Source organism: Diadema setosum, chromosome 21 (genome assembly GCF_964275005.1).
Source record: "Diadema setosum chromosome 21, eeDiaSeto1, whole genome shotgun sequence".
Classification (NCBI taxonomy): Eukaryota; Metazoa; Echinodermata; class Echinoidea; order Diadematoida; family Diadematidae; genus Diadema; species Diadema setosum.
In genome coordinates, this window is record NC_092705.1 from 18,687,644 (window position 1) to 18,703,667 (window position 16,024).

At 36.8% G+C, this 16,024-nt stretch overlaps 1 protein-coding gene across 1 annotated transcript in view; it reads right to left on the reverse strand.

Annotated features, from left to right (window-relative positions):
- Positions 1 to 16,024, reverse strand: part of LOC140244701 (uncharacterized) — a 245,979-nt gene that overhangs the window by 126,257 nt on the left and 103,698 nt on the right. The window lies entirely within an intron of this gene.

Consider the following 16,024-nt stretch of genomic DNA (forward strand, 5'->3'; position numbering starts at 1 on the left):
TGGCAATGTATTGTTCAACATTAAATAAATGTATATTTTGCTCACTGAAAGTCACATGTGCAATATCTCAAATCAAGAGCTCAAAACCCGAGTAAGAAAAATAAATCGACAATTTCTATGATTTTGAATAAAATGCTGTTACCATGGCAACACAATGTTTGACATTAACAAAAATTGAAGTTTCCACAACTATCTATCATAGCCTTCACATGTGCCAAATTTCAAGTCAAATGCTCAAAAGCTGAGGGAATTAGCTGAATTCACAATTTCATTGTATAATGCTTTTCATTCAAAATATGCTGTTACCATGGCAACAAAATTTTCGACAATGGTGAGTTGTCCGTTATGGAAGACGGACAACACCAAACATTGGCTCTTTACAATCTTCTCCCAACTAATTCAAACGGTATAAAATTTCGCATTTTTCAAATGGCTGACCTTTGAACTTTGGTTTCCTTCTTGAAGGAACAACCTCTACAGGCATCATTCCATGCAAATTGCTTTTCACATCTACATATATGAGACCTCAGCAATGTCTCACTGCAAGAGGTTATTATCTCCTTTTTTTAGACGATTTTTTTTTTTTCTTGATCTACCATTGGTATCTATCTTAATGTGCTCTCTGTTAGATAGGACATTTATCTCCCAGTATACGAATGTTGCACAGGTCTGAGTGCTTCAGTAGGAAATGTGTGCATAAGGTAACTATGGAATGCTTAACCCCCGAGGCAAAGCCAAATGGTTTAGACTAAATTCCACAGTAATCGCATGCACACTGTAATATACTCTCTGGTTAATTGGGTAGTGTCGGGCAAAAGTGGAGTACCCGATTAGCCAGAGAGCGTGTTCCTTTCATGTCACAGCTACAGGCTTTCAAGCGGGATAATGTAAAAAAGTAGGAACAGAATCTCTAAAAAAGTAGGAAAAAGTAAGACACGAGAGGGAAAAAGTAGGGCATTATAGAAAAAAAAATAAGTAGGAACTAAACTTGGAATTTGTCAACACTGACAAATTAGGTGATGCGATGTATTCGGAAATAAAATTAATGTTATGACCTTTGACCCTTTTTACCTAGAAAAGACAGTGTCTGATGAAGTAATTGTTATTTGATGAAAAGATGTACTTGACATGGACTAAACATGTGCAAAATGTGGGGGTGAAAGGGTGTGTTTTTCTTGAGCTATTGCAAAGAAAGTCACCAAAAGATTAGAAGGAAATATCTCCCGACATTGAAGTTGAGCGTCAATTTCAACCAGTCCTTTGGACGTAATCCCGACTTCCAATAAAAATATGGATCACATGAACGATAGCCCAAAGTTTCATCTATAACATATTAAGATCTGGGGGAATCAAGATGGCGGCCTATGAGTGAGACGTATATTTAACATCTAGGAATTGAAAATGCCTAAGTCTAAGCCCTCCTCCGGTTTCTTCACCTCTGGAATCACACCTCAGAAGAAGAAAACCAAACTATTTAATCAGAAAGATTCTCAAGTCATCAACTCAACGGTAAGCCAAAGTTCAACTGAAATTGAAAATCAGCCGCATGTGGCGGCGCAAGTGATCATGTCTGACCATCATGCTTGTGGGGGCTCCGCTGGGGCTGCCCCAGTCGCAGCTGCCAGTACTAGTGCGGGCTCTACCTCGGCTAGCTCGGAATCTTCAGTCACATCAGCCCATTCCCGGGCTGACAAGCTTCAGGCACCGGCTTGGTTTCAGGCGTTTGAGGCCCGGCTTGAAAGCCGATTTGACTTAATGCTTGCTGAGTGTCGCGAGAAGAATGAAAGCATGGAGATGGATATTGCCAGCCTCAAAGAGGAAGTGGAGAGATTGTCCATTTCATTGAAAAAAGCCGAGGAGAAAGTGGACGACATTGAAAGCCAAAACAGATGCAACAACATAGTTCTGTTCAATGTACCAGAAAAAGCTGAAGGCGCTGATTGTGCAAGCTTCGTAAACAACCTGCTTAATGAGGCTGGCTGTCCGGATGTCAGAAATGCAGTACAAAGAGCACACAGAAGGGGCAAGTTGTCCAGAGAGCAAAATCCCCGCCCGCGCCCCATTCATGTTGGATTCAGCACTTACCTAGCCAAGGAAAAAGCATGCAAGTCCCTGATTGAGTTCTTCAAGAGCAAGAGACAGAGTGATCACCAGACAAGAATGTTCGTCTCCGACGACTTCAGTCGCAGAGTGCAGGCATTGAGAAAGAAAAAGCTACCTCAGTTGATCAAGCTCAAGAAAGAAGGAAAGATTGCTTTTATGGTCTATCCAGCCACTATCCATATCCACAATAAGATTACTGGAGTTACTAAGGACATTTGACTGCTGTACTTTTTGAGATTGTTGGTGAGTGGGAGTAGACCTCTTTTTTTCACCTCCTCTCCAATCTACCTATATTGGATAATATGCAGTACTGTGCGGCAGGAATGTTCTCTAGAGAGGAGGGATATGGCTGTGTCCCATTTAGATTTTGAAAGACAAAACTTGTACATATTTTAGACTCTACCATTTATTTTCTTGCATGTTTCAAAGCAGTGCCAAATATGTAATTCAGTTGATACATATTGTAGTAGAGATAAATCTTCCAATTTTTGTTTGGAATGCGCCTGTGTCCCGCCATGATGTGTGTGTGTGTGTCTGTGTGTTTTTTTGTTTTTTTAATGTCTCATACGGTGCTGTATTTTTAATTAATACATGATTGTTGTTGGAACTTTTTCTAGCATCATTCTGTAGAATGTTGATCATGGAATATTTATTTCTTTTTTGGTGAATTTCCTTCCTTTTGGAAATTTGGGCTTACATATTTGTACTTTATGTTTTTGCAGAGATACCCCAGGTGTTTACTTGAAAATTAGTCGCTGTCTATGACCGATTGTAGGATTGTTTTTTTGTCATGTGTCTGTTATTTATTGTTCATGTTGCAAATAGCCATTAATTTTTCTCATTTCGTATTTTGGTACAACTTTGGTTCTTATGTGTCAAGAGATAGAAGCCAGACTATCGCATACTTTTGAATTATTATGGATTGTTTCATGTCGTCATTGAAAACTAGAGATTGGTGCTCGGCAGGTCGCGCAGCCAAGCACATGTATCCCCCGAACCCACAGCATCATACATCATCGCAATATATAGAGCTCACACAGAAATTCCATAAATAAATACAGTTATCATGGCAACAATGATCCTGTCCACATTTTGCCTCTGGGTACCAAATTTGATGACAATGATATGATGCAGCGGTGTAACACTGCAGAATCTAAAGTATCCTCTGGTAGTACCTGTGAGGGAATACAATTATAGAGAAATCTGGATGCACTGTAAACCTAACACTCTTCCAGTATGCGATTTGGATGAATTTGGGATAAAAATGTATAATATGGCAATAGGTGACAACAGGTATCAATGCAGACAATTGCTTTTTTGGGGGGTTTTGTTTCCACTTCTGATATTTTATTGTTTTGTTAACTGACAAAGCGGGTTCCATGACAAATGCTGTGATGACAAATGCTCCGGCAAAGGAATCTGAGTGTTGAAGCGCATATAAAGCTTAACGCTTACCCTAATCCAAATCTTTAGTCTGCCTTGAACCTAACACCCAATCATACCCATGGAGAAGAAACGCAGCCGGTAGAGCGCTCACAAGGAAATCTCTGCTATTTCCACAAAAATTCTTGTTACCATGGCAACGATGTCTCCGCCCACACCAAAAACAATATGCGTCTTTGTCTTACCATAATACACCTTCATGCCAAATTTGAAGATGATCGAAGAAGACCTGCAGCCAGTAGAGCGCTCACAAGCAGACCCGATTGGATTTACCTTTTCATGTATAAAGACGGAACAAGCGAGGGCGCCATCATCAAAAACCATAGGCATCTTTGTCTTATCATAATACACCTTCATGCCAAATTTGAAGATGATCGAAGAAGAACTGCAGCCAAAAGAGCGCTCACGAGCAGACCCTATTGAATTTACCTTTTCATGTATAAAGACAGAATAAGTGAGGGCGCCATCACCAAAAACAATAGGCCTCTTCATCTTACCATAATACACCTTCATGCCAAATTTGAAGATGATCAAAGAAGGACTGCAGCCAGTACAGCGCTCACAAGCAGACCCTATTGGATTTAACTTTTCATGTATAAAGATGGAACAAGCGAGGGCGCCATCACCAAAAACAATAGGTGTCATCGTCTAACCATAATACACCTTCATGCCAAATTTGAAGATGATCGAAGAAGAACTGCAGTCAGTAGAGCGCTCACAAGCAGACCCTATTGGATTTACCTTTTCATGTATAAAGACGGAATAAGTGAGGGCGCCATCACCAAAAACAATAGGCGTCTTCATCTAACCATAATACACCTTCATGCCAAATTTGAAGATGATCGGAAAAGAAACGCAGCTGGTAGAGTGCTCACAAGGAAATCTCTGCGGCGGCGGCGGCGGACGCGGCGCGACGAGGCCAAATCCATAGTATCCTCCAAACTCTGTTCGGGGAATACAATTAGTTCTTTTAGTTGTGGAGGAATCCAGGATTTTCTTCTAAAGGAAAAGCTTATTTAATCACTTTCATAAGAGAGGTGATGATCTTATATTCTTTACAAGAGACTCATTCTCATAAAAGAGATGAAAATATTTGCTTTACACAATGGGGAGGTAATGCATTGTTTGCGAGTTACACCTCCAATAGTAGGGGAGTAGGAATATTAGTTAAACCCTCTAAAAAAGTACATATAAATTCTTCTTGTGAGGACCCAGAGGGGAGATTTCTTGTTTTAGAGGTTGTGATAGATAGTTTTATTTTAGTTTTAGTTAATATTTATGGGCCAAATAAGGACTGTCCTGAATTTTGGGGGGACTTACATAGTAAACTAGAAGAGGTAGGATCTTCCCACCTGGTAGTAGCAGGAGACCTGTATCTGGTATTAGGCTCATTAGATTATTATGGTTCTAAACCACACCATTCTAATATTCAGTCTCAAAGAGCCTGTAGGCTCTTCATGGAAGACTTTAATTTGGTAGATATATGGCGGAAAGATCACCCAAACAACAGGATTTTTACCCGGTACCAGTCAAACACTGTTGCTTCCTCACGTTTGGATTATATACTAATTTCTACAGATTTGATTAATAATGCCAAGAATAGTGATATTGTTTCTGGTGTAGGGTCAGACCATTCAGTGGTTTTTGAATATGTGAAAAAAAGAATTTCAGACATAATCACAATTCATGGGGATGAAGCTCAAGATCAGTTTAGTAATTGGTGAGTTATGAAAATGTTATTAAGGAAATGGAAGATAAAGAAACAGCAGGTCTGATAGTGAGATCAAGAGTGAGGTGGGTAGAGGAAGGAGAACGCAGCACAAAATACTTCTGTAATTTGGAGAAAAGGGTTGGTGAAAAAAAAGTAATTCGTCAACTAAGGTTACAAAACAACAAAATAATAAGGGAAAAAGACGAGGTATTGTCAGAATTACAAAATTTTTATTCTCACCTCTACACTTCTGAAAATGATCAGAACTCGCTTGAAAAGATGTCAGAATTTTTGAACAATATAGATATTCCCAAGATAGCAGAGACAGATAAAACTAAACTAAATGCCCCAGTGATAAAATCAGAAATTTGGGCTATTTTGAAAGCAATGAGTTCCAATAAAACACCAGGACTGGATGGGCTTCCGGTCAAATTTTATATTGTTTTCTTTCACGACATTAATGATTTATTGTTAGACATGTATAACTTTTCATTTATAAACTCTTTGTTACCGCAATCTCTGAGACATGGTGTCATAACATTGCTACCTAAGAAAGATAAGGATCCTTATTTAGTGAAAAATTATAGACCCGTTCACTACTAAATGTGGATTATAAAATAATAGTAAAGCTGTTTGCAAATAGATTAAGATTGATTTTACATACCATAATTAAGGAAGATCAACAAGGCTTCATGCCAGGTAGAAATATAAGTGCTAATATTCGGACCATTGTGGACATGATTGAATATACTGACATATTGAAGATACCAGGAACGATTTTGCTTTTAGATTTTGAAACATTAAAGCATTTGACAGGGTTGAACACCATTTTTTATTTGAAATTCTTAAGAAATTTAACCTTGGAAACAACTTCATTCAGTGGATAAAAACGTTTTATATTGAGAGGAGTAGTTTTGTGATGAATAATGGTTTTTTCACTGATCAAATTTCCATGTCTAGAGGTATTTTCCAAGGTTGCACAATATCCCCACTACTTTTCATTTTAGCCATAGAAGTTCTGGGTATCGCTATTCGTAGCAGTAGACATATTAAAGGTATACCCATTGGGAATTATGAAAAAAAGTTGAGTATGTATGCAGATGATACAACAGTATTTTTGAATGGTGATGCAGAGTCTTTCCAAAATTTATTTGAGTTGTTACACAAATTTGCAATATTCTCAGGATGTAAAACAAATTTATCAAAATCTGAAGCTATACACATTGGATCCTTAAAAGGGTCTACCTTTCATCCTCTTCAGTTGGAAGGTTTACAATGGAAGGAGAATTCATTTAAAGCATTAGGTGCTCTCTTTTCGCTGAATACGAAATCTCTGTATGAATTAAATCATGTACCCAAATTAGTACAAATAGAGCATACACTTAATTGTTGAAAACAAAGAAATTTGTCACTTTTAGGAAAGATAGCTGTGGTCAAAGCACTGCTCTAACCTCAGCTGACTTTTATGTTCACTGTACTTTGTTTCATATACCTCAGTCATTCTTTAAACGACTGAATAGTATGCTTTTTAAATTTATATGGAAAGGGGGTAGATATAGAGTAAAGAGAGAGTTAATGTGTAATGATTATGATTCAGGGGTTTGCATATGATTGATCCTGCTGTTTATGCACAGGCTCAGAAGATGACATGGGTTGCAAAATTCTTAGATCCTAATTATTCAAATACATGGAAACACACTGAACAGATAATGCTATTGAATTTTCATGAACATAGCTTAGTTTTGTGGAGAGCAAATGCCCCAGGTTGTGCTTTGAACAAGCTTAATAATTCTCAGTTAGTTGAAACCTTAAAAGTATGGTACATTTATAGAGAAGGTATTTTGAAAGACCTTGGTCTTTCAAATTTTCATTTACAGGACTATATATGGTGGTATAAGAAAGTTAGTTTGAAACATAGACCTTTTTTTTTCTACTCTGACTGGTTTGAGAAAGGAATTCATTTTATTAATGATTTGCACATAGGGGGTCATGTCAAAACCTTTGAAGAGCTAGTTCTGGAATTTGATATTGCAATAAAGGATAGGAGAAAAATAATTCTTTAATGAATGGTATTCATCTTTCATGGTTTGATTTTTCCTTGGATACCAATGAATATTCATTTGATAAAATAGTGACAGAGTTTGTGAAAAAAAAGAAGAAGATTTCAAAACATGCTTATCCGGTAATAAGGCCCCCCCAAAAAAAAAGGTTTGTTTGCCCTTCGCCACCAACCGAAAATCACGGAAATTTCGGGTCGGGTTTTTTATTTATTTTTTTTTTTTTGCTCTTTCAAGTCTATTTTTTTTCCACAAATTTCATCTTCTGCAAATTTGTGAACGGTTTTAAACCCAAAATACAAATACAGAAAGAATGAAAAAAAGTCTGAAAATGATTTTCCATCTCATCAACCCGTCATAATTGTGTTCCAGCTGCGCGGGGCCGCAGGCTATGTTTTATAGCATGCATTGCATGCTAGCTACCTTTTTGGCTCACGTGCATAGGTAGTGCGCTAGCTAACTGCGACCAGCAGCCCCATACGCATAGCGTAATGGGGCTGCAAACTGTAGCATTCAGAATCATGACAGGGTAGTATCACAGACAAATATCAACTTAAAATCGAAAAAATTTCTTCAATTTGAGGACTTACCAGTGAAGTTGAAGTATTGACAACAGGTTTCGTGCAACGTTTGGTTCTGCCAATAGTCCATTTCTGTTCGAATTGATGACAGACATCTTATCCAGTCAATGGATTTGAAATTTGTGCGCATGTGATATGTGCGCATGCACTGGCCGTCAATTCAGTGTAGCTCTCCCAGGTTCCTCTCGACCGAGTCACATTAAGTCATCAATTCGAACAGAAAGGGACTATTGGCAGAACCAAACGTTGTATGAAACCTGTTGTCAATACTTCAACTTCACTGGTAAGTCTTCAAATTGAAGAAAATTTTCGATTTTAAGTTGATATTTGTCCGCGATACTACCCTGTCATGATCCTGAATGCCACAGTCCGCAGCCCCATTACACTATGCGTATGGGGCTGCTGGTCGCAGTTATGCGCTAGCTAGCTAGCTACCGTACCGGCCGCGGCGCAGCACAGCGCGAATGCCAAGATGGCTACTTTTGCAGCATCCGTTACCAGCTGTCATGGCACCAAAACGGTTTGGAGTTCAGTTGCCAGCATCTCACTGGAAGGTACTTTTTTGGAGCTGTTTGCAAAATTTAACAAAAGGGATCATACACTGTAACCGTAGTACAAAGCCGTTTCAAAACAGCTTTGCATTTATCTTGCTTCAAAGGGCTTCTAGAAACAGGTTTCTGGAAACCTGTTTCTGAAAACACAAATTTGCGGCTTTCGAAAAGGCTTTCCGAACCCCATAATCAAAACAGCTTTGCGTTTATCAACTCGTAAAAATTCCTTGAAAGCCGTTTGGAAAACCTGTTTCTGCTGAGAAAAAGAGTTGATAAACGCACCCAAAGATGAACGTTATAAGTGCTTGTCAGTGAGTGTTTCTGCCTCGCCCATACGGGCCCTGGCAAGACGTAAATTTGAATGAATCCCTTGGAGTTTTGAGTGCATTAAACTTGCGCCACATCCTCTACAAAGTTGAACTAGAACTCGAAGTACTGCCAGAAGGATGAGTGTATTACGAGACGCCCTGCCAAAGTTACAAAATTACATGGGTAAAAAGGGTATTTTTAAAAAAAAAAAAAAAAGACCTACCGACCCTCTTGTGTATTGACAATTAAGGGCAAACAAACATTTATTTTTTTTTTTTTTTTTTGCCTAAGGAATGTACACTGTGACTCCTCATGTGAGAAAAGAACAGGTAAATGGAAAGACCTTCTCTCCATTAATGATGAAACAGTTCAGTGGGATGCTATTTATATGAATAACTATAAATGTACTATTAAAACGCAACTTCGTTCATTTTATTTTAAGGTTTTTCATGATATTATTGGTTTAAATGCATTCATACTTAAGATTAAAAAAATAGAACACCCAGAGTGTATGTTTTGTAGTCAAGAACAGGAAACTGCTTTTCATTTATTTGTACAATGTCCTTAAACACTACCTTTATGGCAAAAAATTATTTGATTTCATAGCGGAAAAGACCACAAAGGTATACACCTTTTCGCTCGTTAATATGATGTTTGGTGTAAATAATGACATAGAATGTTGTACATGTATAAATTTCTTATTTCTTTGTCTAAGTTTTATATTCATAGATGTAGATTTCAAGGTTCAACTCTGAATTTTGATGCATTTATGGCTTTAGTAAAGTATAAACAGAAAATTGAATAATTATGCTATAGCACAAAAGAAAGGTAAAATGCAACGCCATTTGAGGAAGTGGTCCATGCTTTTGTAATGGTTGATCCCCTACTTTTATATATCTCATAGACATCCATCTTCTTTTGTTATTCCATTATGCCAGATAGTTCAAGGTGACTTGTTTACTGAACCCTTTTTATTGCTATAGGCAGGTCATTTGTACATTGTTTATATTGTTTGTTTTGTTTGTTGTTTGGTTGCATTTAAAACAATAAAAAAAAAACATATTAAGATCTGGGAGAAATTCACTGACGGATGAATTAGCTAGTACTCGATAAAGACAGTCATATTATTTTTCATTTCCAGAAAAAACGTACTCCCATAGAGATAATACCTCATGTGCACAGCTAAAATGGCGTTCGACCAAAGCGTTGTTATTTTACAAAATGATCCATCTATCGAGGTCCATGTGTGTGCAAAATATGACGGTGATACATGTACCATAAACACTAATGAGATTACAGAATGAAGTATATTTGACCTTTGACCCCACTTTAGACAGCCAAGATGGCATCTGAGCAAAATGTTGTTATTTTGTAAAATGATTCTTGCAACATGTTCCTTACATGTGCAAAATGTGGGAAAGATAGGACGTGTATTTTCCAAGATACAGGATAAAACACTTTTGACCTTTGACCCTAATTTACCTACCCAAGATGGAGTCGGAGGAAGTAGTTGTTATTTTATGAAATGATGTTCGTGACATGAACTAAACATGTGCAAAAAATGGGGCTGATAGTCACTGTTGTTTTTTATCTTTTGCACAGAAAGTGGAAGAAAGAAAGAAAAATAAAGAAAAAATTAAGGTATTGTATGGAAATTTGAAGGAGAAGCATAAAAAAATCAGAAAAAGATAAAGTTAGGAAGGGAGAATAAGAATAACTAAAGAAAAAGAAGAAAAAAGTGTTTTAAAAAAAAGTAAAAACCAGGGTTGAGGCTCGAACCGGGGACCTTTAGATTAAAAGTCCGATGCGCTATGCACTGATCCATTTCATCCCCCATAGGCTCTGTGTATTAAGCAAAATGACGCTATGTTGAAGCCAAGTGCCAATTTCAACCAAGTTTTTCAACGTGATCTCAACGTCGTAAGAAAAGACGGAGGGCACATTAACGATAGCCCGAAGTCTCAGCTACAACATACTAAAATCTGGGAGAAATTCGCCAAAGGATAAGTGAGCTAGTGCTCGATAAAGATAGTCATGTCAATTTTCATTTCCAGAAAAACTGCACTCCCATAGAGATAACATGTAAACGGGTCAAATTTGACAAGGTTACATTCAATCCATTTTTACGAGGTGATGCCGTCATCCAATCAAAATTTTGATGCCACATTTCTAAAAAGAGCATTTAATAAGCTACAACATACTGAAATCTGGGTGAAAATTGGTAAAGGATGAGTGAGATACGCTCGAGTGAACTTGAAATTTGATGACGTCATTTTGAAAATTTACTTTTTTTAATTTTATTAAGAAATTTGATATCTTTTAATCATTTTTCCAGCATCGCCAACCCATGAAATGACATGTACAACTCATCAGCTTTCAGAATATGTAAAGAAAATGGGGGGTCACCGTCCATCCTGATGAGTAAAATCGGATTTAAAATTGGTGGTTTTTTAGCATAGTTGCACTGTATATCACCATTGACGCGCGTGCAGAATTTCAACTTTGACGGGCCCGTAAGTCGTTATATTGAGTCGTATTGACTTGAAACTTGGTAGAATTATATCTTGACATTACAGACATCCGATCCATGTGAAAAAAACGGGAATTTTCTATTGCATACGAGCTGTGCGTGCGTATATGCGCGCGTGCGTACGTGTCCGTCGATTTTTTATGAAATGCTCCAAATGACCTGAAACGTGTGCAAAACAATTTTGAGCTCGATTGAAAAATGATAAAATTTCAACGCGCGCGTATGCGCTTGTTTATTATCAACATAATCAAATTTTATGACATGAATCAATAGAGCTTGACTTGAACTATATGATATGTAAATTTCATTGAGAAATTCCATTCCATCAATGAGATACGAATGTGAACGTGATTTCAGATAATGACGTCATAGTGACATCACGTTGACTGATCACAATGATACATTAGATCTGTCATGCCTAGAACATGATACATATATGGTATAAGTTTGAAAGTGATAGGCGAAGAACTTTTTGAGTTAACCTCTGCACAACATTTGAGGAGAAAGAAATAAAGAAAGAAAGAATCAGTACAAATACAGAAGGTGATCATCTAATAAATCAGGACATGTGCAGGCTTTTTGGAGTAGTTTTCGTCGATACTAACCAGTACTCTTGGTGGTACATGTAAATCTTAATTTGTACTCACAACCCTGCTGCCTCAGCCTCACTTTTGCTCCTGGGAGAGCCTGAAAAATACAACAAAGGCAGACATTTCTTAGAACAATGTCAGGAAACAAACACAAATGCATGTTCAACAGTATAGGTCATATGAATCTTGATCACTTACTACAATACTTGCATAGAAAAGACATCATTCTGTGATTGACATTAAGACCTACCATATAGCATCCCACAAAATATGACATGAATATTCCACGATGTGTAAGTTATACACTAATGCCAAAGGTACGTTATACACTTCCACTTAAAAGACGACATCATTAATATCTACATTCATTTGAATGTTTGGAAGTTGTGAAGATATGTGGTTCATTTCAAAATGTGAAAAAGATTGGAAATAAGGATATTTGACAAAAGCTTTTTCAAAAAGATGACACTTTTATCTGCATTCATTTGAAGCTGTGAAGATATGTGTTTCATTTCAAAGTGTGAAGAAGACTGGAAATAAGGATGTTTGACAAAACTATTCAAGTGATGCTCAAGACAAGGTTAGTATGCTTTCAAGTTCTAGCTGAATGACCATGAGATAAGCTATAAACTAGTAACTTTCCAAGAGACCTTCAATTTCAAATACATGTATTAAAGCACTTAACATGTGTTCAAACATTTCAAAATAACAGGATGATTTAAACTACTTTTATGTAGCGTTCAGTATTAGTCTCTGAGAGCATGTGTTATATTACATACCGTACTTTATCACTTGTACAGGCAAGACATGCATGAAGAATGGGTTGTCTCATGACAGTGAGGCCTCACAAAGTAATCTACCAATGCAGTAACATCTTTATTTTGCAAATCCTGCCCCACTACCAATCTACACACTCAAATACGGTGAGTTTACGGCACAGTGTCCACCACTGAATTTCCAGCGATATAGATTATCTTGGTATAATCACATGATATAGATGGAAACTAAGGCAAGCTCAATTTGAAAATCCAAAGAAAGAGAGAGAAAAAAATGGCAAATACAATGTACTTTACATTTCAGTATCAACCAGGGAAATGTAGTATTGTCACATGTTGAGTAACAGAAGACTAATCACCAAATGACTCCACTATACAAGACTTGAGTATATATGTACATCTGCTTTTTTGTTTCTTACTGACTTTATAAGTAGCAAAAATGACTCTATTTTTCAATAATTTTCTGTAGATAACAAATAAGTCAGTTTTCATTTCTTTGGTGTTCTGTAGCTGCTAGATTCCATGTATTTTTGAATCAACTTACATTTGTATTTAACTAATTTTAGAAAAAGTTGTAGAAAATTATCATTCTGTACTTTTCAATGATTTTCTTCTGTTTGCAATTTTTGCCAAATTCACTGGAGATAGTTAATAATTCTTTACATTCAACTTCTTTTCAGCGTCATTCCATAAGTGGAATACATATACAGCCATTTGATCTTTTCAGGAAGTTTCTCCATTTTGCAATTATTCCAGGCACTTTTAATTTCATTCAATATTCTTGAAATCAAACTTCTTCACATAAATTTGAGAATATTATATCCTTCAGCCTTTGAAATTTTACATGGTTGATATTCTGCTTTTCATTCTCCACATATTTTGCTGGCTCAGTATTTCAGCTTGTCAATTTTATAAACTACTCTTTGCAAGATCTGGGGAATAAACAGCGACTGCCATTATCATTTAAGTCCTTGCTAGCTTCTCTGATTTTTCAGCAAATTCCAATTAACAAACTTTTTCGCCTGTTTGAGAGCAAATACACTCTAGGTGATCTGTATACTCACCATGCAGTTCCTATTTTTTTTTTCTTGAATACAATGTATTTGCCTCAAATGCTCTTTCAAGTTTGACACTTTCCATTGTTCTTTTGGTTTCCACCATAAACGTGCAGTTTTGTTTGTTGACACAATTGGCATACACATCCATCCATTCACTTTTTTTCTTTTTTAAGAAGTTTCTCTGTCTCCCATTTTACCAAGACTCTTTCAAATGGTTCAATATTTTGAGTATGTCACTTCAAATGATCCCTCATATTTTAACCACAAAGAGATTTCTGTTCTATCATTTTCCTGCATCTTGTTCAAACTAGCTAGGCAATAAAAAGATGTTAAGCCATATCAACTAAAATTTGCAAGATCTGTGGAATAAAAAGACTTCATGGCTTCTAATTTTTCTGCGAGTTGTTTCCTCCAAACTTAAAAACAAACTGTTCTTGGCAGTTCAACTTCAAACATTCACACACTTGCTCTCATTTGTGGAATACGCATTCATTATGTTTCCTGAATGTTTGGGTTTTCTTCAGGTATGCTTTAGATGGCTTTTCTTTACATACATTCTTGATAGTTCTGTAGGTGTCTTCAGGAAGTGGACTTCAACGTCTCATGGTTTCAACTTCAATCAATCTTTAAACGATAGTGAAATATTGTTTGGGGGTTTGTTTTCCATGAAGTTCCTCCATTTCCTACTTTCTTCTAAGTTCTTTGATGTATGTATGTCTTACCTATGACACAATTCAACCTCTTCAATACTTGTAAGATGTAACAAGTCATCAATTTTTAAGTTTGTCCATAAAGAGGTTTCCGCTCTCCTATTAGCCGTTATCTTTCAAGATGGCTAATCAATTTTCCAGCAACTACCCTGTAACTTTCCTCAGCAAATTTAACTTCAGATGAATTAAGGAAGATTTCTACTAGTCTTATCTACCACCTGCCCATGATTCAAATGGATATCACAAGTCATATGTCTCATGTCAAACCTTGTAAGTCTTCAAAATTTTAACTTTTGGCAAATTTGGCAACTTACATTTCTTTTCTTGTACTCTTGCCAAAAGATCAAAGTGATGTAACCTGAGTGTTTTGATTTAGCCTCTACAGTAATATGCAAGTTTCATGCAAATGGGTCCCTACCAATCCATGCTTTAATCACAATAATAGATATTTTTAGAGCGTCTTTTCCACTGGATAAAAAACGCTATGAGATGTCATCCCTGGTCGCCATAGGAGATAAATATATACAAATTACGAGGCAGTAACAGTACTTTCTTGGGCATTACTCATCCTCACATCAACCAGATCTAGTTTCTGTGGCAAAAAAACTTACTTTCATATTAAGTTTGTCATATTGCAATCACTGTTAATTATCATCATAAAAAAATATATATTATTGACGGATTTCAGGCAAAGGGGATCTGAAGGCATTATTTCTTGTTTTGATATGACCCTTACAATTTACGTGGTCAACCATATGTGTGACGCTCCAACAAAATGAGTCATAAGTCGCAAGGGGAGTTTTTCCGTAATGAGCCGAAAATGAAGGGGAAGCACTGCTCGGGTCAAATTTTCTTAAAGACGGATTTTGATTCCTTGATGTTTTATCTATTTGTACAGAAAATTTCAGCGTGTAAAAATGAGTACAAGTGTTCCAAATCACAGTTTTTCTGAGAGACCATTTTTTTCGGTTACATTTTTTTCGAACGCTCGTCTTTGCGTTGCGTTTCGCACCTATTGTTCTCGCCCGATCGAGACTCCGCCTCCGTTGCTAGGGCGTATGCTAATGAAGCATTGCTCTTGACCCAACTGAAGACAAAACAAAGCATGGTGCGTGCGGCGGCGGCGGCGAGGGCTTTAGAATTACGCAATAACAGTGAGCTGACCAAGGCTATCAATTGCATGACCAGCGAGTTGCGTTTGATACATGCACCACATTTCATGAAGTGGTGATTGATGTGACGCACAAATGGCGCTGAAAAATTTTATTCCAACGACGATCACGCAAAATTTATGATACTTTATCAATGAGCTAAAATGATTACATATCGAACTTGAAACCTCTCTAGTGATGCGTGTGTAACATCATCCAAAGAAATCAAATTACCTGTGCATTAAGGTACATTTCTAGAGTTTAGGCTGAATGTATGTAACATGGACGGACAAAAATGTAACGTCCACGTCTGTCCACATGTTACATACGTTATTTTTTCTACAAGTGTACTATAGTGCACAGTTAATTTAAATTTTGGGGGTGATGTATCTTCTTATCCATATCAGTTGTTTTAGTAAAGAAAAGCTCATTTACCATATAAGGTATTTAATTT